The sequence below is a fragment of the Dromaius novaehollandiae genome, chromosome 6 (genome assembly GCF_036370855.1).
Source record: "Dromaius novaehollandiae isolate bDroNov1 chromosome 6, bDroNov1.hap1, whole genome shotgun sequence".
Taxonomy (NCBI): domain Eukaryota; kingdom Metazoa; phylum Chordata; class Aves; order Casuariiformes; family Dromaiidae; genus Dromaius; species Dromaius novaehollandiae.
The window spans coordinates 13,350,385-13,376,154 of NC_088103.1; the positions used below are offsets into that span (position 1 = coordinate 13,350,385).

Genomic DNA, 25,770 nt, shown 5'->3' on the forward strand with positions numbered 1-25,770 from the left:
GCATTTTAAGCATTAATCTGGGCCTTCTCAAAGACCTGCCATGTACTGAATGCAAACTTTTCCATGCAAGTAAGAAAAAATATAAGAGCGTTTGGATAGTATGCACATGAAACATTTTCTGACACTTATTATATATAACTTCCTTCTTTGCTGTCCTGCCTATCCCAGAAAGGTCAGGGAACTTTTACTCAAGACTGTGGAAGAAAAGCTTTAAACTGCCCTTAAACCAAATCATTGTGCATAATACATTAAAAATTCATTTTTACTTTCAGTCTGTGTTTCTGCAGGCCCAGACAGGGCTCTGACCATCACTTCAACTCTCAGGCAGTACAAAGAATTAACAGTAATTCTAATGCTTGGTAATTTTGAATGACATCTTTGTGATTTTACCTATACCTCTGTATGAAAGCACTGCAAAAATGCTGCCTCAGTTCCCCCACTCCATAAAATGATAATGACCTTGTTTGCTAAGTGCTCTGAACACTGCTTATGAAAAGAGTTATTGAAGGGCTTGACATTAATCATGAAACCTGATTTAATTTTTATTATACCACAGTTTTTCATATGGCCTCTGCCTCCTTCCATACACAAAATGAGATGCCCTAACAAAGAATCAGGGTTGTGTGGTGCAGGAATTACTTGCTGTAAAAGAAATTGGTGTCTGAGCTGAAATGAGGCAGGAGACTCAGAAAATAAATAATAATTTTCCTGCTAAGGAAGAGTCGGATTCTAACCAGGTCTCTGCTGAAGATTTATCAGGTGAGGAAAACCAAGATTTTTAAGCCAGAGCTTCACAGTTACTCACTTATTGGTATTCTTCATTTCCTGTTGCTCTAGTGGAGGCCACCAGCTTTAACCTGATGCAGTAATGTACACTCACATTTTCACCTGAAGGTAGTTGGGCCATGCTTTGGGCATATGACTTGTACCCTGAAATAAACCAGGACACAGCTATCTTGGAAGCAGAGTCCCCAAATCAATAAGCAGTCCTAGCGGCAAAAGGGCAGGGATGAAAAGGGGCTGTTCAACTGGAGATATGCATTTCTGTGCATCTCTATGCTATTTAAACACCCCAAATGCTATTTATAGGTAGGTCTGTTTTACAGAATATGCTATAGCTATTGCATATGAGGCAGCCAGTGAAACTCCATTCTTCTTCAAAGATTGCTAAAAGGTAAAATTGGTAACAGTGAGAGGAGTGAGTCTACTGGGTTAGAGGTTGAGAGAGAGACAGTCCCTTTACCTTCCCTGCATCCCACCATATCCAACTAGGAGAGCACCCTTGCAATAAATCTTGCTTCAGCATCCAGAGCTGGTGATATTTTTTCTCCTTTCTGTCTGAGCAGCCATTGCAGAAGAGGGTATCCGGAGAGAGGCAGGCTAGAAAGGACAGGCTCTCAGCCCCAGAAACTCCAGTTCTGCCAGAAGGTCAGAGCCTGGAAAAATTGCAAATTTCCTCCATCACAGCCTTTCTGACAGGAAGGGTAGGCTGGGCTACCTTAGACAGTAAAGCAGTCTTGAAAGTTCATCTTAGCTGGGCTTCACAGGAAGGAAGATAGGGAATGGAAATTTTCCCTGTATTTTCTCTCTATTGGTTGTTAGCTGTCTTTTGTCTGCCTTTCTTCTTTAGCTTGCAAGTTCCTGTGGCCCACTTTTGAGCCTTCCCAGGGTAAGTGTGGTCTGTCCAGGTACTTTTCCATTAGTAAACAGAAACATTTGCTGTCTCCTAGGTGCTTAGCTTGACAGCAAAGGAGGGGAGGGTAGAGCAGATGTGTACTTCTATTCTATTAATAGCAATGTAGCCTGATCCTTATTCAAAGAGGAAATCACCTTTCAGTAAAAGACCACTGGGCTGATGCAAAGAAGACAGAAATACAGACAAGGAAAATATCTTTTACATTTCTCCAGCCTTGCCCAGTATTAAATCAATTATGGGTGGTTCATGTTCAAGCTTAGGAAACAACATCTCCCACAGTGTGGGCTGTGTAAATCCCACTGGCAGGACTGTTCTCTGAACACAGCTTTTCTTCTTTTGGTCATGCTCCTCTGAACATGCTTTAGCTAGTGATGCACAGAAATGCCTATCTCTTATAGGACTTGCGCACTGTTTAGTGCTGAGCACTCACTAGGGTTGTGAGTGTTGACTCCCAAAGCCCCATGCACGGTCAAGCTTTAGAACTGCACTTCCAAGCATCTGGGCAAATTCGAGGGGCAAAACTGGATATTCAGGCCTCACTACTGAATTGGTGGAAACATCCAGCTACACTGATGGGAGCTCTAAGTGGGCTGTAGTATTCTCTTAGCCCTCAGCCACTTTGACTCCTTTTAGGCACCTATGCCCTGCCTTGTACTTCTCCATGGATATGACTCTCTACAAAAAATCCTGTCTGGGCCTCCCTATAGCCACTGACCTAAAGTGCCCCTACTGCACAACAGCTATCCAGGATTAATGACTCTCTGTCATTCCTAGTCAGGGAGCTATGACTGGGAATGCCTCACTCCCCAGGCCTCTCTTTTCTCATACCTGCCTTGGGCTCATTCACTCTCCCCAAGGCAGGCAACTCTGCTCCGAGGCTGGACTCTGCTCTGTGACACATTCCACCTCTAACACTGGCATGAGTCACTGTTTCAGAATGGGTAAGCTAGGTAACATGCAGGGTTACTTTTATCAGCTCAAGAGTATTTTCGTTTTAGTCTTTTGTTTCGTTCCAGCTATTTTTACGTGTGGGGATTGCTGAGTTTTGCAACCCTAAACATGCCAGAGACTCCATGTATGCTCCAGAGCGGTTTCTTACTTCTCATAGATACTTATTTTCTACACAATTTTGCCAGCTGATTTGGCATTATTGAAATGAAAAGCACATAAATGCTTCCTAAGAAATACTTACGATTTGTTTACTTCTCTTTAAAATTTTAATCCAAAAAGTTAACACTGACGTTATACAAAATGCCACATTTACATTTAATAATAGCATCCTGAATAAATATTTGGAAAAACTACAGGTTTTTTTAATTAAATCTGTTGTGAATGAAAGAGCAGATAAATAATGCATATAATAATAGACTTTCTTTAGTCAATCCACCCTTTTGGCAGTATATTTAGCTTTTGGTTTTATACATATTTTAAAATAGGTAACAACTGAGCATGATCCTTCCTATTTTTCCAATTATTTGTTGACTGTGTATACATACACACAGAGTTCATCAGATCAGCTGATCCCCTATCTGTTCATTTCTGCCTGGAAAGGGAGATGTAATATTTTATTAATCATGAACAAGCCATAACATAAACAGCACATACCCAGATCCAGAGAGAACTAGCCTAGCAACAGAGCAGGCATTCTATTTGCAGAGGACCTAACAAAGAGAGTTTGACATTCTGACTCAGTGATCAAAATTTAATACTCCAGATGGGAGACATCTCTGATTTGACAACCTAAAAATAATACCTAAAGCATTCTCTGTAACATCCCCAGTCCAAATTATTCTTCTCACTGGCCCAAACAAACCGAAACATTTAAGCTTGGTCTGCTACTGGAGACCCAGTTTTACTCTCCTTTACTTGTTGATTGGAAGGTTACACTCCCATAATACCTGACCCAGACCTGGCTATATATAACAAGCATTCCTGCCCACAGAGCTTCCACTGTAGTTCCTCCTTCTGCCCAGGAATGAAACCGTCCATCTTGAGAATAAAACGTAAACTAGTACAGAAAACAGCAGCTCTCTTCCTGAGCCACAGAGTACACTGTGACTTTGTCACTGATCTGATTTTCAGACTGGTGCCTCATGGATTAGAGAGTCATATTAATGATCTCCATCTCTGCTTCTCTGAGCCCTCTGTGGGACTAGCCTTGCCATTCAGTGCACAAGGATGGTATCCTGCAATAGCTCTATCCTACCCAAACAAATAAACTGACAGGAAAAAAACAGGAGCCAGAAGAACAAGGAGAAAAATCCACAACATAGAAGGGAAAACAAATAGCAGCAAATATGCCAAGATCACATTGCTTGCAGCTGCCATTGGCCTGTAAGGCTGCAGCAGAAGACTAAGCTGAAGAAATAGCAACTGGAAGGAGCTGAAAGCTGGAAGATGTTCTGGGCATCACAGTGTCTCTGTGGCTCTGGGGATGATAACTGAGCATAAAACACAGAACAACGTTCACTCCAGAACCAGAGATACAAATAAGCAGTGCCCGTATCGCATTCAGAACACAGTGCAAAGCCTCTTTCTCTGACTCAGCTTTTCCTGTTTAATTTTCTACACATTGTAAAAACCAGAAGAAAGGACAGGCAACATTTCAACTTGAGTAAAAATGACACAGGCCCACAGCAATTATGGTGAAATATCGTACGTGATGAGTGTAGTGTAAATATATTCCCAGCAGAACTAGAGGTCATAGTGTATAGGCACACACATATAACACAACTTACCCCACCCAGGAATAAACAAAAGAAAAACCCCACTGAATGAGTTAACATTTGTGAAATGATACAAGGAAACAGTCATATTGTTTCATTGTCAGTTGCAAAAGGAATAAATAGTATTTTACATTACTCTATTGCCTGATGAAAATGGAAAGATTTGTAGTATAAAATTCCGAATACATAAAATTGGCAGAGTTGTCTCATTAACCACCTTTTAAAAAAGAAAGATCCAGTTCCAAGATTTCAGGACATTCTTTTTCCTAAGCATTAATTTTTCTCCAGTAATTTTTGAATTTTATCAAATATCCACAAGAAAGCGCACATTTTTTGCTAAAAATGCTACCTTTCTTTCCACCAAAGTTGGCCTTGGTACTTGTAAATTATAACCATACTGGAGAAAGATTTCCCTTCAGCTGGTCAGGGAACAGTCCTTCTTGTACTGCCTGCTGTGTGTCACCATGCACTGAACCATGACTGCAGCAGCTCTACAGCTGTGCAAATCAGGCTTGTTAGTATACATCAGCTTCTATGAACTAGATTTGTTTAAAGTTGTGTTCTTCCACAGGTTATATTCCATTATTTCTTCTTTTTAGCAATTTTGATATCTTTTTATAATTTCAAGATAACAATCTGATTCTAAGATTGTTGTCACATTTTTGCTCTGCTGCTTGTTCTTTTTCTGCTTCCTTCACTGTTTGTACAGTGAAGACAGAGGAAGTTGGAGGGCAGAGGAAGAAAGTGTAAAGTATTGAAAAGAGAAGTGAAGAGGAAACTAAAAATGAAAAATCTTGGTTTTGTCATTTTTTATCCTTTTTTCTCCCTTTTTTGTGAAAATAAGATGTCACCAGCCTTAGCCAGGATTTGTCCCTGCCTTCAGCCTGGCTCCAATTCACAAAGTGTTATACTCCCTTCTCATATTCTATTAGTTCTTTGGAGCTGGCATTATGTTATGATGCTTTGGCCTAATAGTGAGAGCCTGGTCCTGAAGGGGACCTTCTAAATGCAACAGTAAAACAGATAACAAACAATAACAACTGAGAATGTGTCCCAAGGTGAAGAAGCTTATTAAGAGCAATTTCACAGAATTTTTTTTGTCTTTGTCAAACTGCCTAAGGAATTGAGGTGGGGTATTAGAAATGAAAAATTAATTCTTTGCACTGCAAATGCAATCCTCTAAAATTAAAGTATTTAATGATGTATATTCAGTGACAAAGGCACAAACCCAAAAGATCTCTCCCAAAGCTTCATTTTGACATATTTAAATCTTGGTACAGCTGATATCAGCTGCAAAACTTCCATTTACTTCAGTGGAGCTAAAAGTTCCCTCTGAGTATCTAATCAGTTCTCTCTATACTGTCATTTTTCCTGTTCCTATTATGAATACTACAGCAATTTATCTTCACAGCCTTCTCCATTGCTTTTCAGCTACAAGGGAATTTCCTGATTCAGTTTAGCTCATAAACAACTGTAATTTTTTTTTGTTCTTCAATATATATTTCAAAAATGGAACAATTTTCACAAATGGACCTTATCTCAGTTAAATTCATTCTGTCTAACACTAGTAATAGCACACAGACTTTCCTCAGGATTCAATGCCTAATACTTTTGTTTCTAAAGCTGATTATAGCTAGTGTTTTTCTGAATATAATTATAAAGATTGAAGTAACAGCTACAATACAGCTCAAGAAATGAATTCAGTTTCCGAACCCACTCCTTTTTATCCTAAATATATTAACGCTCTTTTAGGATTGTAGGGTTTTTCTCCACTCCCACTTAATGCTCAAATTCATTCATCAATTCTGCCAAGCATAAGAAAGTATTAATAATAAATAATAGCAGAATTCTGTGGTATATCTCAGCTGCTGCTGTTTATTATATGCTACAATGGTTTTAGCACATAGTATTTAGCCATTATGCTGCAGAATGTTACATACAATCTCATCTAAAGAACTAAACTTGCTTTCTGTGGTAGCTTGTTTTGCAGTATCTAGAATGATAGCACACCATGGACTTATTTGCTCATCAAGTCACTGGAGGGAGCTAAGTAAACACTTGCATCAATTATGGTGAAATAGAATTACTAGCAAGAACACACAATAACAGATTCCAAACTATTTGTTCCAAACAACAGTCTAGAAAGACTATAATGCCTTGAAATGTTTGACAAGTGTGAAATAATATATAGTTAGCTTAAATATTTAGAAAGTAGAATACAGATAGTGCTGCTTGCTAGTGGGAAATTCTTTAAGTGCATCAACAGCTCAGAACAAAATCAACATGGTAGATGTTTAAATGAGGAAAATCTACTCGTACTCATGCAATGACACTACTGGTTTCTCCAATACGCATGTGTAACCGGTATCTGCAACATACCTCCTGAAACTGCTGCCCGTTTGCTTGATTATATATGTAATCTCTCTATTTATAACACCTGAACTTTTTTCCCCCCCCGAAGAACAAAGTACCAGAAAAATCCATTAGCAACATGAGCACTGCTTCACTAACACGTGAGAGGTTACTCCCAAGGAATCACGTTACCATGGAAGAGAGGAAGCTAATGATGCCTCCTGCAGCCAGGGTGTTCATAATGACACGCAGTCAAATTATTGCACTGCAAAACATACGATAATGCAGTACAGCAAAGTAACAGAATCCTGGACTGCATAGTGGCAAGCAAAAGCAAAGAAATTTGATATAAAAAAAGATATTAAGAGACAAATATTTGACAGTTTGAAAAAATGTAGCTGGCTACAACCATGCTTTATGCCCTGGACACCTAGTGTGTCATGCCGGCTTATACCCTTCAAGAAACTGAGATTGTCCTGTGTGTTTTTATTGCATGTGAGAAGACAGGATTAGTTAAAAATGTCCACATCTTTTCTCTCATGAATAACACATAGATTAGCACCTCCAGAAAAGGTTTAAATCCCACAGTTTTCGCTTCATGCCTCCATGTCAAGGAATTAGAGATATATTGACCCAGATGCACTGGAGGTGTAAGAGAGTGTAGTATCACTCTGATTTACACTAATGACAAATATGGCCCACTGCTGCACCAGATAAAACTGTTACTGTTGAACACACAGAAGATAAAACATACGAGCAGAAAAGCTATGCAAATTCAAAGTACTTGGGCCAGTATGAACCTAAAACAGCAATCAGATGGCAAAAATGTCCTGTCACTGCTGATTTGACCTAAGTGAAAGCCTCTCTTAATCATTACTAATTTCCTGAGTCAGCTAGTTCTCTTAATGCCTGTTACTAATCACGAAGATTTACATCTCAGTACTATATTTGTGAACCAAGGGAAAATGCTCTGAGATTTAAAGATTATTAAAGATGATTATCCCAAAATTGGAAAAAAACCTATGAATACAATGCTAAACAATGGCAGGATTTTGATTTATAACATTAATACAAGATAAGAAGCATCTAATCTAAGGGGAGAAAACAATTACTTAGGGCTAGCTACGTGTATGGCAACATGTCCCTTATCACTCTGCTAAATATCAAAGCTCCAGCAGTCCTTCCTCACTATCCCTGTAAGTTGGAAATCAGCTTTGCCATTTATAACACATGGCATTTCACCGAGGCACCCGATTGGGGGATATTTTTAGACTACAGAGGAGAGATTTGTTGGTTAATAACCCTGCAGCATTCCTCCACTATGTTGGTGGAAGAGTCACTGACAATCTAACAGTTCTAACTCTAGTATTCTGTCATACCCGTGCTCTTCACTGAATTCATCACCTTCAGCCAGTAGCTTCTAAACAGCTGAAACTTCAGAACTCTGTAAAAATAAAATGCCTGCATGCAACGTCTTGAACAAAATTCAGTCAAAGATCACAAGGTTGGGAACTAATAAAGCAAAAATTTCTACTGTGAAAGCAGATGACCTAATTAGGCCTACAGATTTGATCTGTTACGTGTGTATATATTTTAAAACCATTCTATTGTCTGCTGGCGCCCAATCCGGTCTTGCTTTATCGACATTTTTATAGTAACAGGTTATTCACTATAATCAATCGACATTTTGCTTTAATAACATACAAGGCATTGGCTCACATTACTCTGTGACATAAGAGCTACTCACACAACTGAACTTTTGTGAATAGGTTGGCAGGAGAGGGCTTACAGCTTCTGGAACATAAATTTACTTTGTTTTGTTCATTAATGCCTCCATACTGCTGACGTAGAGGACAGAAGAGATAATTATTAGGTGTTTTCAGCACCATTTCCCATTGAAATTAGCCTGTCATATCAAGAGCAGAAAAAAAGCACTGCAAAACAGGTATGGTCCCCTTATCTTTCCAGTGAAGCAGTCAGTACTTACAGATTCAGCACATTTCTAATACTGGTTATATTGTTCATGCAATTTAGCTTTCACATTGCGTAGATATCTCATGCTTCTTTCATTAGCTGAAGCAATTAAAGTACAGTCAGACATAAGATTTATATTTTCATATCCTCTCTTTCTGCGATTCATTTTGAGATAATTAAAATAATTTTTCAGTGAAGCTGTCATAGCATAATGAAAAATATTGTGGGAAAATAAACAAGACTTGTAAACATTTTATGAGAACTTTTTTAAAAGAAAGGTACACAATAGCTTTAAAAGATCAAAAAGGATTCCTGAGGTAAAGAAAGAACTATAACAAGATTTTTAAAAGTCAGCTTACAATTACTCGAAAGTAATTATTTTCCCAGAAAATAGTTAAATGAGGAAAACATCAGCAGATTAAAATAATTTAGTGTTTTTCCCTTTTATTTTCTCTGTATAATTATAACTGTACCTGTCTAGATAGATGCAGAATAGACAATATGAAGCAGTATACATCATTTCCTGTATTAGCTTCTTTAATCTGCTGTGATTGAGAATGTCTGTCTGGACACAGTCCAGACAGGCTTCTGGCAATCAGAATAGTGAAGAGACCTGACGTACCTTGTTAATTCTCTTAAGGCTAAATCCCACAGTCCTTGCTCAGGCAAAACTCTCATTGAGAGCTTTATTTAGGTTAGATTTTGACCCATTAACCTTAACATCTTGGATTCATGGTTCTTTCATCCAAACTTTTCCCTCTTTAAACAAAATACCAGGTTTACTTAATATAATGACATGAAAAGATTTCACTCTGTAGATCTAATGTCATATGTCATCATGTCACTGGGGAACAGCACTGGAGAAAACTTTTCTGAGTTATGGTGCAGTTCAGCCAATGTGAACACACTGAAATAGAAGATGGGCATTACATCATTCTGATCCCCATTCTGCAAGCTAATATGTGAAAAAAACCCACCGACTTTACATACAGCACCAATTACACAAGTAACTGCAGGACTGAGACCTAACTCAAAAGGAGTTCACTTCAGAACAAACTTCTTGAGTTCTGTCCTATTTCATTTACCATCTCTGGAGACTGATAGGACGTTTTAGTAGTTTCCCTTAAGTCATCCTTGGATGACTTGGAATATCCTGTCATTCCAGCAGTCTGGAATTTTTTTAACTCTTTGTGAGTATTCATAAGCCAATGAGGGTACTTTGGGGGTGACATTCATTTAAGGAATATACATCAACAGAAATCTCTGCTGTTCACTTAAATACTGTTTTTGCAACTCCTCCCCAGACAGTGAGCAGACATCTTGCCGTGTCAGTCTGCTTTGTCAACATCTGTAATACTTTTATTTATCTTTTTAATTAAAAACAATAAAAATCCTACCCAAACAGATTCTACAGCAAAAGCGCAGAGTCCCTACTTTTTTGGCTTCATTAAGATCAAATCCAGCTCATTCATTCAAGGCTTATCTTCTCTTCAGTACATCTGGTCCCTTGACATTTGTAAAGTTCCTCCCTGTATCTCTGTTTGCAAGTTCTTACATGGCCTGAATCTCTACAGTCTCCATACTCCTTATCTTTTCTGGCTAGCATTAGCCTTCTCTGCTTGTTTGCTGGACTTCCTGCCACGGGTCCTGTTTCAGTCTCCACTATGTACTTTGCTAAACTGCAGGCCTTAAGGCATCCTACGCGCTATGGAATAGTGCAACAGATAGCTAAATGACACTAGTTGGATGCAAAAGACACTGGATTTCTTCCAAAGTTCATTGTGTCCCTTCTCTATCATCTTTGCTTTGCAGACCAACTTATTTAGGTGCCTTTATTTCTGCTACTGCAGAGAAACACACTTACTGCTTGGAAATGCTTGTCACCAAAGACACAGTGTAGATAAAGTTATCTGCACTAGTTTAGATCTAGATAGCCCAAGGAACAGCAGCATTAATGACACAATAGCAGGAATTTCTACACATTAACAGTAAAACCATCAGACCATACAGACATAACCTAAATAGTAATTTCTGGGACAAAAACACTCTTGAACCCCAAGCCCTCCTCCTTACAGCTCACACTAGAACAGTTGAGAGGTCACCAGTAAGATAATGATTCACTTCAGGCCACAAAGTTCTCTAAAATCAGTCATTTTTAATTGTATGAAATTTCTGTTACTTCCTTCATCATCTTTAATCAATGGAAATTCCCCTGTTGAGTACTGCTTACCTGGAATCAGCTACCAAAAGCACTTTGATTACTATTCTAACCAAGTCCATTTAATGTCATATAATTTTTTTGAAAAAACATTTTAATTGTCTCCCTGTTTTTCTTTTTTAATACTAATATCAAAAGCCACCAGTGCAAGTAAGAGCATAAAGCTGAAATTTGAAAAAAAAAAAAAACCCACAAAATCCTTTCAATGTCTAACAATTTTGCAGTAGGCAAGCACTTAAAAGGAACTAGACCACCTAGTCCACAGCACTGCTCTATTTGAAGTCCTTCTGATGTTGAAGCTAATTATGCATCTAGCTAGGTGGGCTAGGAGAACAGCTTGAAAAAAGAAATCAACTATTTTTTTCATTAGGATTTAGAGGATTAGATTCGCGCCTTAAATGAGAAGCCACAAATAATCATGAACTCTCACTTTGTTTTACGAGCATTTATTGCTGTTCTGTTGGATAAAATACAGGCTATTTTTAGATATTGGCTCATAAAGATATCATCTTGGGCAGTAAACAATAAAAAATGCTTCATTTCCTTAGCAGAAGAAATAAAGTGTGGAATAGTAGCCAGATTCCAAACAAATGTTGGGGTTCCTGTATACAACGATCAAGCTTGACACTTCTTTCTAAACCAACAAAGATTTCAAAGGAAGAAACTAAGCTGAGGGTGGAAGTGTCAGAAGTGAAGTTAGTGGAGACGCACCTTCCCCTTGAAAGAGTGTTTTGGCCAGCATACCTTAGATCTATTCCGTCAACAAAGTGAAAAACAATACCACTAAAAGGAAGTTTCTATTGGTATAATCATGTTCAGAGCTGGTATCTGCCAGCATGAAAAACACTTTTTAAAAAATAAAGGCCATTAAGAGGATGAGAAGCCCTGTCCCCTCTCTCTGCAGAAAAGAGAAAGGAAAAATATGAGACAAGCAAATTTATTTCTCATTTTTTACTACTGTCCTAGCAAGAGCATTTATACTGCCACTTTACCTCCAGGTTCTCATTCATATAGAGCCTCACTCTAAACTTCTCCCTTTCACAGAAATGTACTTGTTGCTCATGTAGTTACAGGTCTTGCTTTCAAGTGGAGAGGAACTACAGCCCGTACGTGCCCACAGGAAAAGTACTCTTCTCCTAACTGCAGTCTCTTGGCAATCCAACCCAGATACTGTTTGAAAGACATGCATTATTATTTATGGCGTCATCCACCCTACCCGATACCCAACTTTCAATCATCTACCACTACACAAACAGTTATGTCCTAACAACAAATTTCTGTCACCTCCGCCTCCTCATTCAGGGTGCTCACTGAACTTCATTTCTGCCAGCTCATTTGCAAGGGCAAGCTAACAAAATGCCCTCAGCAGAGCTGGGGCACTTTAGCAAGGGATGCAACAGAACTGGGGAATTAATAGGGAAAGTGCTAGCAAGGAGGGCCTTGATTTATGTGTACAGTTTCAGGATACATCAGTGTAACTGGGATTGCAAAAGCAACACAAATATTAAATACACTTAAGAAACCAAAGTTCTTTGTTAAGCTAACTCATATTTGTAGCACATTTCCTCTGTAAAGGGAAGTTCCACCTCGCCTTTCAAGCCTCCTTACAAATGGAAAAAAGTTAAACATGGAAGAATCGATTGTTTAATATGTCCTCCTTATCATCCCCAGGATACATCAACATCTAGCAGTAAATAAAGTTAAATTTTATTATGTGCATTTTCTTTTTCCTATCACCTTCCTCTTAAATGTCTGGTGTCCCCCACAGTACTTCAGAGATGTTACTTAACCTGGAGTAACCAAAGCCACATTTGTATTTTCAAGCAAATACAAAACGTAATTTAAATTAAGATAATTCAGCACCAGTTCCTGCTTTCCTTTCACTGCTCACAGTTTAGAAATCAGGGTATTTTTCATATTTCATTTTCTCCTGAGTCTAATCTGACATTTTCTTCCAACACAAAATTTAAGTCCTAAAGAAGGCCAGGAGCAAAATTTCTTGCTGGTAGCACTCCACTGAAGTCAAGGGGAATTTATCCCATGTGTTTAAAGATCTCAGGGCATAGCAGATGTAGCTTAAAAAGAAAGGAGAAGTTGAAGCATTCTAGACACAAAAATGAGGTGCAGAAGTTTGCTTACAAGGCTAACTTAATAAGCTTATTTACTGTTCTGGATCTGTCACCTGACATTCAGACGCCCTTAACAGCTTTTCTCCTTTTATCATTACAAACAAGCTAAACCTACTATATCAGGATTTTAGCAAAAGAGAAATGAATCTGCAGGAACTAAATATATTTATTTGAAAAATAAAAGAATATAGCATATTGAAAGATAAAAGCACCAGCTTCCTGCAAGAAAGATTTATATGCACCTGAGTACTGAGACATTTTCTTGATTTAAAATTAGTTGTTTCATGAGTAGTATAACTAATGAAGTGGTTTTCTTACAGATTTGTCCCCTACTGTCATGACCCAATTTCCGCAACAATATTTCCAGCTGCATCCTAGGAGAGACAGCTAGAAAGCAGAGTTACAGCTAATCTGACAGCGCACAAATGCTAATTGGATGGTCAGGTGTATTTTGACTGATTAGCTATGACCAGATGTTATATACAATGCTGGAGTTCTCTCAGGGGGTTCTTCATTTGCACAGCTCTCTGCTGGTCACACACTACTTTTCCTAAATTTTGTAGCCATTGAAACACTGCTGTGAGTCCTATTCCCCTTTCAGATTTCACTGAAATTAACCCCTCGGTTCAAAAGTAAATGTAGGTAGGGGCAGAACTGACAGACAGACAACCATTACAATTGTGCGTTTTCTTTGGACACCAAATTTAAAACAACATCTGGAAATATCTCAGAATTGTCACTTGGACAAAACACTTCATTTAAATATCAGAGAACTTCTTTCTTTAAATACATATATATATATTTTATATATATAGATATATACACAAAAATATTAAAAATGAGAGACAGCAAACCTGGAACTTAAAAGCAGCAGCTTGTGCTGTTACCACCACAATATGTCCTCTATCTGAGCATAAGGTGAGGTGACAGGCTAACCTTGTCACATCAGGAGTCAACTAGTTGTGAGGTCTGACGGTAGGTTTTGAAATGGGGACTGCAATGAGATCAATTACCTGTTAGAGCAGAGCTGGTGAGGAATATGGCAAATCCTTTTTTTTTTTTAGGAAAAAAAAACAAGCATCAAAGAGGTGAAGGACTGGAGAGAAAATGATAATTGAGGGAGCTTAGAAGCAGCTGGATCTCTCTCTCAGGTTAGTCTCTCAGAGCATTTTATTACATTAGAGGCCAGAACCAGATATTCTCTGTCAGCAAGGGGACTACGTGGAAAGAAATGTTGTCATGAGTTCTAACCAACATTTTTCTAAGCAGACAGGATTTGGAGTCTAGATTTCTTCCTTGGCACTGACAGAGATTTAATAAAAACTGGTGTGTGGATCCACCTGAAGTGCAGGACAGTTTCCTTACCACTCCCGTCCTGGAGAGGGTGAGGATCTCAGAACTTTGTAAATACAGGTCATTTGGTAGTTCCTATGAAGGGAGTAAACATTTTTTGTTTTCTTTCTTGAAATAGGAGTGCTTTGTTTGTGGCAAGCTTTAGTTGCTCCCAAGTCCTGAGCGATACATTTTCCTGACACATTAGGTTGTGCTCAAAGTCAGACAGCCAAAGCTGGGGGGAGGGAGGTTGATTTGTCTTGGATTAAAGAGAAACACAGTGGCACTTGCCTTCCATTTAGCTTAAGTCCCTATTTCATCTAACTAGGCAATGTGATCAGAACTCAAGGCTGTAGCTGCCAACTCAGACACAAAATAATAGGGCAAAATAATTTAACATATCCAAATATTGAGTGATAGCTTCGTAAAAGGCAATGTAAGAGTTGTGCCACCCAGTGGAATAACTAAGAAGAAAACAGTATATACAGAAAGTTCTACAGTGCTCAAGCCTCAGAGTATTTTCAATGGCATCATTCAGACCATGGGTGTTGATTCAACTCTATTATTTATGGATCTTCTGTAAATTCACAGGGAGCTGCTAATAATACTTCTTTGCCAAAGCAGAAGAAATAAGATTTTAGGCAGTATATAGGAGGCTAGTTGATGGGAGGTGTGCTCCTTTACTTCATTCTGGATCTTTCATGGGTGCATTTAATTAGATTTCTGAAAGGTTCCCCTTTAATAAATTAAAATGTATTGTAACTTCTCTCTCGCTATTTGGCAGTATATTCATTTCTAGTGAGTATTTCTATCAAAGATTAATTGGGGCTGCCACTGGGAAGTCAATGAGTAAAGACTACAGATGAGTTCTGGTCCCAGCAAATAGCTCTAACTTTATTATGCAAAGCACAAGCAATCTCAGTCCACATACCCAACAACTAAACTAACACAGTGGTACTGCCTGACCAGGTAAACAGACATTCAGGATGTCTAGCTCAACCAAAGGAGGTGGATTTCAAACAAAAGACTCAATCTTCGGGCAAGAACTGATGTGAATAAAATGTCCTTAATCTGTGCTTGTGGCAAACCTACCCTATCATTTAATAACACATCCTCCAGCCCATTCATTTGAGAAAATGGTTTGAAAAAAAAACCTGAGAAGCATTATACATCTCTTACAAGCATTTTCAGGTAAAAGCAAACTGCGAATCCATTTAGGCCTCCCTACCATAAACTAAAGGTTTGGGAGGATCTGAGTAAAGCTGCAGCATGAGAAAAATGACTTCTGTCTTGCATGGGGTGTCAAAGTGAGAGTCAGCCAACACGTTAGGGAGAGACAAAGGTAACACTCAGCATCATCCCGCTGTGGAAAAGATAAATTGCTAGAATCCCTCTCTCCAAAGGCTGCCAAAGCTCACACTCCCATATATGCTGAAGTGTGTCAATACACTAATACTGTAATACACTTTTCAATGTACGTATTTACTATGTGGTAGAGCATTTTACATAAACATTAAGTTTAACTGCTTGTTTCAGTCAATGTCAAGTTCTGACATGACTTTTCACTTAACCCTGTAAGTTGTCCTGTTTAGTGATGAACATCATGATGGAACAATCTCGCTTAAATAATGCCAAGTCTTTGTGGGTTTTAGAAGGCCTCCAAATACAATGCCGATGCCATTCCAAGGCACAGAAGAACACTAGGCCTTTTCTCAGAAACCTTGAGGAAGAAGTTAAATTATCTTACTCTTGGTGAGTTACACAAGTTGTCATCAACAGGCCTTTCAGTGGCAAATCCCATTTAAAAAACACCCTTTTCTTGCATCAGTTTTTCAACATGTTCTCAGCAAGTATACATTTGTCTTGATTCCCCTATCATTTGACAGTCATCACAAAGGATAGGAAAAAAAAGGCCATGTATATTAAGACCATAGGCACTATTAATGTGTTCCTTATGTATCTAAATATATCTGCATCAAACATGGGACAACTACTTAGCTTCAGAAAGTGTGTATGTTTTGCATTTTGGAGGCTTTCCCTGAGTGCACTTAAGCCTTGTGTGTATCTGTGTGTGTGCATTCGCAAACATATATGGCAAAAATACACCAAGGAAAACATCCAAACAAGTTCAAATATTGTTTTGAATGGAAGCATCAGTCTGATTTAATGAGCACTTTTGTCACAGGGGCAGCTTCTCCTCTTTTTGTGTAGCTAAGGACCCTGGTATAACTAGAGGCCCAGGCACAGAGATAAACAGAAATACCATTGGCTGCTCTTCTCAGACTTTTCATTGCTTATACAAGACAAGTAAGAAACATCAAAAGGATCCATGACCATACGTACCTTATCAGGGGCCACTATTTTATTCTTTTACTTTTACCCGTGTGATGGTTTCAAGGCTGCTGAGAACTGATGTAACTTGCAAATATATACACAGCTGTGGTCACACAAGAGTTAGTAAATTTTCAAACTGTGTCCATGATTAAAGAAATCTGAAGATGGTTAAATTTCAGAAGTGTAGAGCTTTTTTAAAAAAATTTTTTACTTTGTTTGAGTTTGAGCATAAGAAGTGTAATCTTTCAAGACAGAGGGTTCCTTAGCAGACTTACTGGAAATACTAAACACTGCAAATGCATATGAACAGAGACTCAAAGAGAATTTGACTTTGAGCAATTCACACATAATTCACTTGGACAGTTATTGCATTCATGTACAAGTTAGAAGTGTGTATTTGCAAATAGGTAGTTATGCCTTTCACTTCTGAAAAAAGACAGAAAGTCTGCAAAAATCATTTGTTACTAATCCATTCTCAAGACACATTACCTTTGTTCCTAGCATCACTCCTACAGGTTTCCATTTAAACTGTGCATCTTTCATCTTCACATACCATATTTTAAATATTTTGCCATTCTTTTAGGTTGACAATTAGGTGCTTCAATAACTACAGTTAATAGGGAAAGGAATACAAGCTACCAATAATTATGCTATCAAAATGTTGGAGATTTTAATAAAAATGCAGAGAACATCTTTCATCCTATTTGACTTGTAATAATTCAGTATCAGGTGATACCTGTGCAATTACTAGAGCGTATGTCTAACATTTGCAGTGGTAGCTTAAAAAGATTTTTGTAAGACAATAAATCTCAAAAGTGAGGGTTTCTCTTTTATTATTACATTGTTACCTTGGGGGGATTTTTGGCATCCCACTTGAAACAAAACACTTGTTACTTGAAAACTATGTACTGTAAAAGATGGCAAATACCTCATTAGGTTTTAAAAACCATGCTAAAGTCTTTTGCCAACACTACATCATCAAAGAAACATAGATAGGTCATATAACAGTGAGAAAGACAGGTGTTTAAATGTTGGCATTTGTAGTAGAGATTACCAAACCATTAAAAAAGTTGATGCTTAACCAAATACTTAAAGAAATCCTTCTCCTCCTTTGGGTGTCATGCTTCTGCCTACCACAGCACACTTTCTCCATACACTGGGTCCTTAACAGCTACCCACCACTGTCTCTGATTCTAAGTAACTCCTAGAATTGCTCTACTGATCTTTTCATCACCCAGGCCTCCTCCATTCCAGTTAGCCTGACTGTGGAGATGTCTGGATTGGTAATAGAGGCATCATCATAACCGGCATCATCTGATTGTTCTAAGCCGTTGTTTCCATGCTAGAGGACTGAATGCAGAACTCATCCTACTGTTTTCTGGAAGAATCAGGAATCTAATTTCAAAATAATCTGCCATTGAACAGCTTGCTTTACTAGCGGGATTTAAAAATTATTTCTTCTTCTTTTTCAAAAAAATGACCAGTCATTCAAAGCTGCATGTTACCAGCATATTCAAGTGTCTGGGCACTAACTCTAATGAACCTGGGTAATACTGCAGCCAACAGAAAGGGATAATTATTATTACTATTTTCTGTTCACATGGCATTAGCCAAGTGAAGTTATTGGGCTGACTCACTTAGATGTTTTGAAATAATCTCATGAGAGTTATGAGACCCAATTCAAGGAGCTGGTAGTCTAGAAACTAACTCATGTAAGCTCCAGGCTGAGATCACATGTATCTGTAGATGGTCTGCTTGGAGGAAAAGCCAACTAGAAACACTCAGGCAGCAGCAACCATTCTACAAAGAACCTTGACCAATGCCAGAGATAGTTGGACTGTAGAAGTTGGACTCTGTTTCTCAGAGAACATCCTTTTAGCTGCTTCATTAGGAGTTTCTTGAAGCGATACAACCAAATTTTGCTCTGATATTTCGTATCTGTGACAGAGGGATACTGGGGTGACTACTCTAAAATCTTAAATTTCTATTCACTCACCTTATAACGTTCTTGGTCTTACTGAATTATGAAGGCAGTACTAAGTGATTCTAAGTGACTCAGAATTCAGCACTTATTCTGGCTTTCTGTGATCTGCTAGTCTCCTCCTCCAGTATCTGCCACTCACACTCTCTTTATCTCAGCCCTTAAGGAGTGAAGAGACAGTTAGCTGAATTTAGCAACTTAAAAGTGCATTTATGCACTGGAGCATGCTTATGTGAATCTGACATGGTGAGCTGGTGGAAGACTGCAGTTGGTTTAGCGGTTGCAACAAAATAATCTTTCAAGCCAATCATGCCATTCCTCCAGGCTCCTATTTACAGAGCATCCTAACTAGAGGGTTTGCGACAAAAACAAAGCAAAGAGAATGTGTGTTGCCAGGAAGCAAAGCAAAACACCTTAATGTGGCTCAGCACATCCATCACCTCAAGACAGAGCTGGGGCTCTCGCTGCTTAAAGGCATGTACTCTTTTGTCTACTGAACAGCTACTGTGATTAGTTATTCTACCTTGCGATGTGATCTTGGTTTTCTTAGAGTCTCCAGCCATGTTTCCTCATTTTCCTCTGAGCATCTGGGAGAAGGAGGAGAAATAATAACCAGTGTTAAAAGCCAGGTTTGTTAACACTTGAGTGAAATATTATGAAAAATCCTTTATTCTTCAGATCTGCCAGGTCAGAAGAACAGCAGAATAGCCACTATCACAGCTGTTAGAACTGTATGGCATCCTATCACCACCCATCAACATGGATAATTAAGGCAGTGCTCCCGCAACCATGTAAGCCGAGCTGGAATCCTGTCCTGAACTCACTGGACTACACCTCTAAGTAAACATAAGCACATCTTTTAGTCTGTTCAGGGTTGCGCTGAAATTCCAACCTCAGATTTTACATTTGTTTTTATCCTGTTAACCACGCAAAAGCCAGAAAGAACACTGCCTTCCAGATCTGAAATTTATCTGGCAGTACTGGCAGGGCAAGACCAAACATGGTTCCGTTTGAAAGCTGACTAGCTTTTACACATCTTTACTCAGATTTTATAATGTAAGAAGAAATATCTGTCCCAACGCTTGTTATACACTAAGAATAAAAAATGAACAAAGCAGCTGCCCTTTATAACAGAAGTAGTAGTAATTCTTTATTCCAGCCAGTAATTTACAAAATAGTCACAGATTCCTTTTTCACATTATACAGAGGCTTAACTTACTCTGTACTTTCAAGTACTTTGAGGATTCTCTTGCAGAGACAGCTGGTATTTACTGTGGAACGCTGAATACAGAAATAATAGTGATGGTAAAAAGACAATCATACCGTAAGAGTGGCTTTCATTTTACTGTGGAAAGAGATGGTTCCTCAGCTGGAAGAGAAGATCTACCCTTGCTTTTTTAAGTCCAAGTATACTTCCTACCTGTGTACACTCTCCTGTGCTCTCAACCCTCCACAGCATGTAGTCCTGCTTCAGGCAGGAGGTTAGACTAGATGACCTCCAGGATCCCTTCCAACCCCATGTCTATAATGCTGTGTCTCACTTTCATCATATTATTTTTTGCCATCTCCTCCCATCCAACCTTCTATGGCAGACACTTAATTTTGAAACTGTCCTAACGCAATTTCCTTTGTCTGCTTGCAACTATTGTCAGCTGGCTGAAATGTCCAGCTGTGCCAATGTGCCATAAACTGGGAGCTCAACAAGAGCAGAAGAGGTGATATGAACTAAGGCTCTGTTTGTGAGGGAAGACCATGATGCACACATAGGAAAATTATTTGAGGTCTCTACTGCAGGGCCAAGACAAAAGAGAGGTCTGCTCGAATTCCAGGTAGGCCTTGTGCAGTCCACCTGCCCTGCCCAGCAGGAGCCTAAGGAATAGGATGACAACAGCCAGTCAGCATTAAGACATCGTGGAGTAACTAAGGTCATGGGGCATCTATGGTCACATCTGTTATCATGATAAACTGTCTGACTAGAATAATCTTGCTTATCTAAGTGTGTCTGTGCCATGAAAACTGAGCTGACAGCAATCCCAGACACTAAGAACCTCAGTATTAGCCTGTGCAATAAGAAAATGCTACTTACCAGTCACTGTCCTCCCTGCTCCAAAGGTGACCAGTGTAAATCAAAATCTTGCTATATTGCAGATAAGCTGAGTGACTTAAATGAGAAATCTTGTCCTTATGGATTATTGTTCCCTTGCCATGTCTTGTCAACAATTCTTCAGAAAATTATTCTACCATTCCCAATTGCAGAGAAACAGATGGTGCACGGAGGGAACCTCTCTGATGTGTAGTCTCTGGTAAAACAAGGTTAAATAAATAAAAGATCAAAGGTCAACACTAATACTGTCTACTACCAAAATGCTGCTTAGCTAGGCCACATTCATTTTCTATTTAGAAGTTACATAGGACAATCATCCTTTGATCTGCATTTAGTTGATTCCTCCAATAGCTGTCTAATCAGCATGCACTGTTTTCATAACATGGAATACTAACATTAAAACAATCTACTGTGATAGAAACAGTTTAAGCAATAGTACTATGAATCCATGATTCTCCTTGGATTTCCAAGTATCTGAACAAATATCAGGGCATACCTACTTTAGTCATAATCTATGCATATAAAATCCAGAGAAGAGATAATAAATACTCAGTAAAGCAGAACTGTAATGAATCTTGCTAATGCAATGAATCCCAACCTTTAAGAATTAATGAGCTTTCCTAATTTGGAGTGTTACAAAAACAAGTATCTGAGTTGACAGTGAATGGATACAGAATGTAAACTTTGTTTGCAGGCTCTCAGCTAACACAAAAAAGAGGGAAAACTTTCCTAAAGGCAAGAGAGATGCACAAATTTGCAAATAACATCACTAGCAAGTTACAGTTGGAGAATAAGCAGAGAAATAACATTTCTTCACATTGAGGTGTTATGGGAAAGTTTGGTTCAATTCCTGCATACTAATACAGAGATGGCTCCCTTAGAAAAAGTAATTCTCTCAAGTATACTCGGCATAGCATTCAGCAATCTTTGCTTCTACAAGCTGTAGCAAAATAAAGTCACTAAGTAGAGCAACTATATAGACATCTAACTCAGGGACATACTACTAAAGCCATCAAAAACTTGCCACTTCTAGTGATCCCCTGGAGCTGTTTCTAAACTAGTATCCAGTGCTGTGAAAGGACAGTGGGCACTGTTTACAGGACAAGTGATAATTCAGAGGAAGGCAAAAGAACCTACACCATTTGACTATTATGTGACTGGTCTTTGGCTGTTCTTCTGGAAAACTCAATATACATGTAGACAGTCAAAGCAAATCAAGTATTTGTCCAGTCCTGCAGACTCTCCAAAAACACTCTGCTGAAGAGCATAAAGTTAGGATAAATATCTGCTTTCTCTGTTAAAGAAAATTCACTTTAAAATATCATGGAGACTTTTACACAAAGAATCTTGAGTTCCCGAACCCACTGCGCAAGCATTCTAGTGCAACCAGCAACCTATAGACAACGTAACTGTCACTGGAAGAGCTCAGGTTCCCCAGTGGCAAGAAAAAGACAAGAGAGAAAGTAGGTAACAATACAAACAACAAAAGCTAAAAATGAGATACAAAGAGCTATCTGAACTCTACCTGAAGAGGCATTATCTCACTGGCAATGACAGAAAGGTCAATGGCCACTAAACCATCCATGCCACCCCAAAGAAGAATGTCTCTGAAAAAAATCCTGGATACACAGATGTCATATGCAAAAGAACTAGACACACCTTTTGCTAGAACCAGCCCAGCAATCTAGCAGCTGGCATTAAGCACATGAAAGTTTTCATGAAGCAAACTGAGGACATGTGTTTGCTGCTTGCAGAACAAAATGAAGTTTTGATGCTACCTTTCATACTTCATAAGTTTTAAATAAGTTAATTCTATCCAGTTTTGTCTTCCATATGTCATTTTTCCAAAGAAAAAGGTTATCCAGTGACAGTGAAGATGACCAATTTGTATCTTCTGTTTTGTGCTGGCTATATGGTAGCTGCTATGATGCAAACCATTGCTTATCTTGGAGAGCTAGATGAATAAGATATGACTCACATGCTCTGATACAGGTTTTTATTAGTCATGACCATAATACCATGGTTTTGTGCTATGACAAGCTCTGACTTCTTCTAATGCTATTTCTATTATGCCCACAAGATTTTGATGATGATATATGGGAACACTGAGTGGTGAAAGAAAACAAGGTGCCCTGTCCAGCAGTATTATCTGCTGCCCTACTGTTCGTTTTTACAGATGCTGATGGGTTTCCAGGAGCAACTGAGCAAACAAACCCAGAGCAGTGATCAAATTTGCTGCTTGCATATGCAGCTGTCCCAGTTCAAGCCATGCAGGTTTGTCTGAATGTGGATTTCAGTAATCCTTGCAAAGCAAAAAGGATGGTTGGGTGGTTTACAACTTTTTGATCCTACTTTCAACCAGTAATTCCTCGGCCATCATTCTTATGGCTGTCATAGCTAAAGTTAATGTCATTTTCAGGCAAAGAGGGACTTTACAACCTACCAAGGTTCTTATCAAGCCCATATTTACTTTCTGTTGTCTGTGAAGGAAACTAGAGACAATAAATAATTATACAGCCTGCAGATTACTGGCATGGGACTGCCGCCCATCAGGCTACAAAGAGTAAGGCATGTAAAGCTTCAAGACAAACATACCAGAAATGCAAATGTGTACTCTGAAAAAGCAATGTCTGACAGTAGTTTGTTTTCTATCACTGATGGTTTACTGCTACAGGTTCTCCAGAATCTTCAGAATCCTACAGTGCATAAGGTAGATCTACACTATCCTCAAGGATAAGTTCCAACTCAAGCCCATCCTTCAGCTTAAACTCTCCTCATGTCTGTGTTATTTCAGTGAGCTCCAAGGCATGCTGGGTCCTGTTCTACCCTGGAGGTGAGCCCAGATGCACACCTTCATGCGGTGTGAATGAACAGGCACACAGTGCACAGCCCCATGTCTCCTATCTATCCTTCCTGCACTCTGACATGGTCACCAGCAGGCAGCCGAGTCTACCATAGAACTCTTCTCTGAAGAGCTTGTGGGACTTTGTAGGCTTCCTGTGCTTCAGCTACATTTATAATTTGATAGCCGAAGTACAAGCATTTTACATGTAGCAACAGGGATAAAAATAGCCAGATGAGTTTTAATCTCCTCCTCAACGTCGTGTACATAATGTTTGGGACTGCAGGGATCAAAGATCATTTAGTATGGTCTCCGAATAAATATCATATAGTTCCCCACTCTACATCTACATTGATGACAATATTTGTGTTTGGCTAAATATCTATCACTTAGGAATTTACTGTAATCGGCTCACATTCACTTTTAAAGTTTGATATTTAATTTCAAGTTCACTAAGTCATTGATTATCATATTTTTCTTTATCAGACTTGGAGAAAGATGGTGGATAGCAACAGCTTGAGTGTCATTGTTATCTTCTACTGCCAGCAGATCAGAGAAATACATTTATTCTCATCTACCAGGAGTAGGAGTTGGTAGAAGACTTCTAGGTATTAACTGATACATTTGTTACCTATAAATTGCAATAAGAAATAAAGATACTATTTTTGACAACAGATATTTATGATAAAAAGTAGTAGCAGCCACTATATTTTTACCAGCAATCATGTTTCAAGCATTTTAAAATGTAAAATAACTTACATATATATAAAACATATTAGCTACATGATAAAGGCCTGATTCTGCAGAAACTTAAACCTTCTCCTTAACTTTACCCATTGTAAACAGGACCATTGATTAAAGGGAAATACAGTTTATAAGATCAAGTACTCATGCAGCTCTTTAGGGACTACGAGCAGATTAGGTGTTAGGATCATTTGGCCGTTGTTCATTCCTCCCAGAGAGAGTAAACTAACATTACCTAAGCAATGCATAATCCAAAGGATATTCCTGAAGAATCAGGTTATTTTCTGACCAAAGTCACTGGGTAAGCATTAAAAATGAAAATCTGGTAAAAGGCTTATGTATGCGTAATAAAAATCTGTTTATTCTAGTTGTTTTTAACTTGCTTGAATGGTTGGTTTAACACATTCAGAAACAAGTAGCAGATTTTCCAGGGTAATGCGATATATATACACACATTGCCATATAGAGTAACTAGTGATACCACTTTTGGGTCAAACCTTACTGGCTTTTATAAGGTAAGCTATGTAAGCCTGGTCACTGTTTAGTGCAGAGACCTCTTGCTGATGTAGTAAGTCTGGGCTATACTTTCTCTCATGCATACTACGGGCAGATTTTTCTAAAGTAGCCTTTTTGAGAGACTGTATATATATTCTTATGCCCTGACCCAGTATTTCCCAACATCTTAAAGCTCTCCAGCTACTTGCTTAAGGAGACACGTTCCACTGAGGGAACATTCTTTGAAAAACCCGTGAGATCTGACATCTCTCCTTGAGGAAACATGGAAGGAATAACAAGATCAGAAAGCATACATCATCATTTTATTATTCAAAATACTAATTATTGCATTTAAAACATTTTCACGCTTTGCTGTTTTTTAGTGATTTTTTAAGACTTTTCAGAAGATGTACTGCACTGATCTTACCTAGAATGAGTATGTGTTAAAGTTGTATCACTTTTCCCTATTTTTCTTCCACAACAGGAATTATTCTCTAAGCAGTGTACATTAGATACGGTGACAAGCTCTCTTCTGTAGTGATATAAATAAATATAAATAGCCATATAAAAATAATGAACAATGTGTTATTTTAGGGCAGACTTTAGGGAAGTAACGTTTTCTTTAACATGCAGTGCATTGTCCTTTAAATTGCATATTTCCACTTCCTTCAAAGATACAGTGCACAACAGTCATACCTTCAATCTATTATTTAAAATGGAAATTATTATAGCTTTCAATACTTTTCAAAGGAATCTCTGAAATAATCTGTTTCAGAGAACTGAACCAGTTTTCTAATTGATCGGTTTTCTAAAAAATAATTAACCTTTTAATACATACCAATG

The 25,770-nt window shown here is 38.4% G+C and overlaps 1 long non-coding RNA gene across 1 annotated transcript in view; it reads right to left on the reverse strand.

The window, feature by feature from the left end:
- Nucleotides 1–25,770, reverse strand: part of LOC135328689 (uncharacterized) — a 181,227-nt gene that overhangs the window by 132,383 nt on the left and 23,074 nt on the right. The window contains exons 4-6 of the long non-coding RNA XR_010389660.1: nt 25,355–25,459; nt 20,829–21,042; nt 19,266–19,329 (exon numbers count right to left, since the gene is read on the reverse strand). This is a non-coding gene — a long non-coding RNA (uncharacterized LOC135328689). The remainder of the gene's footprint in view (nt 1–19,265; nt 19,330–20,828; nt 21,043–25,354; nt 25,460–25,770) is intronic.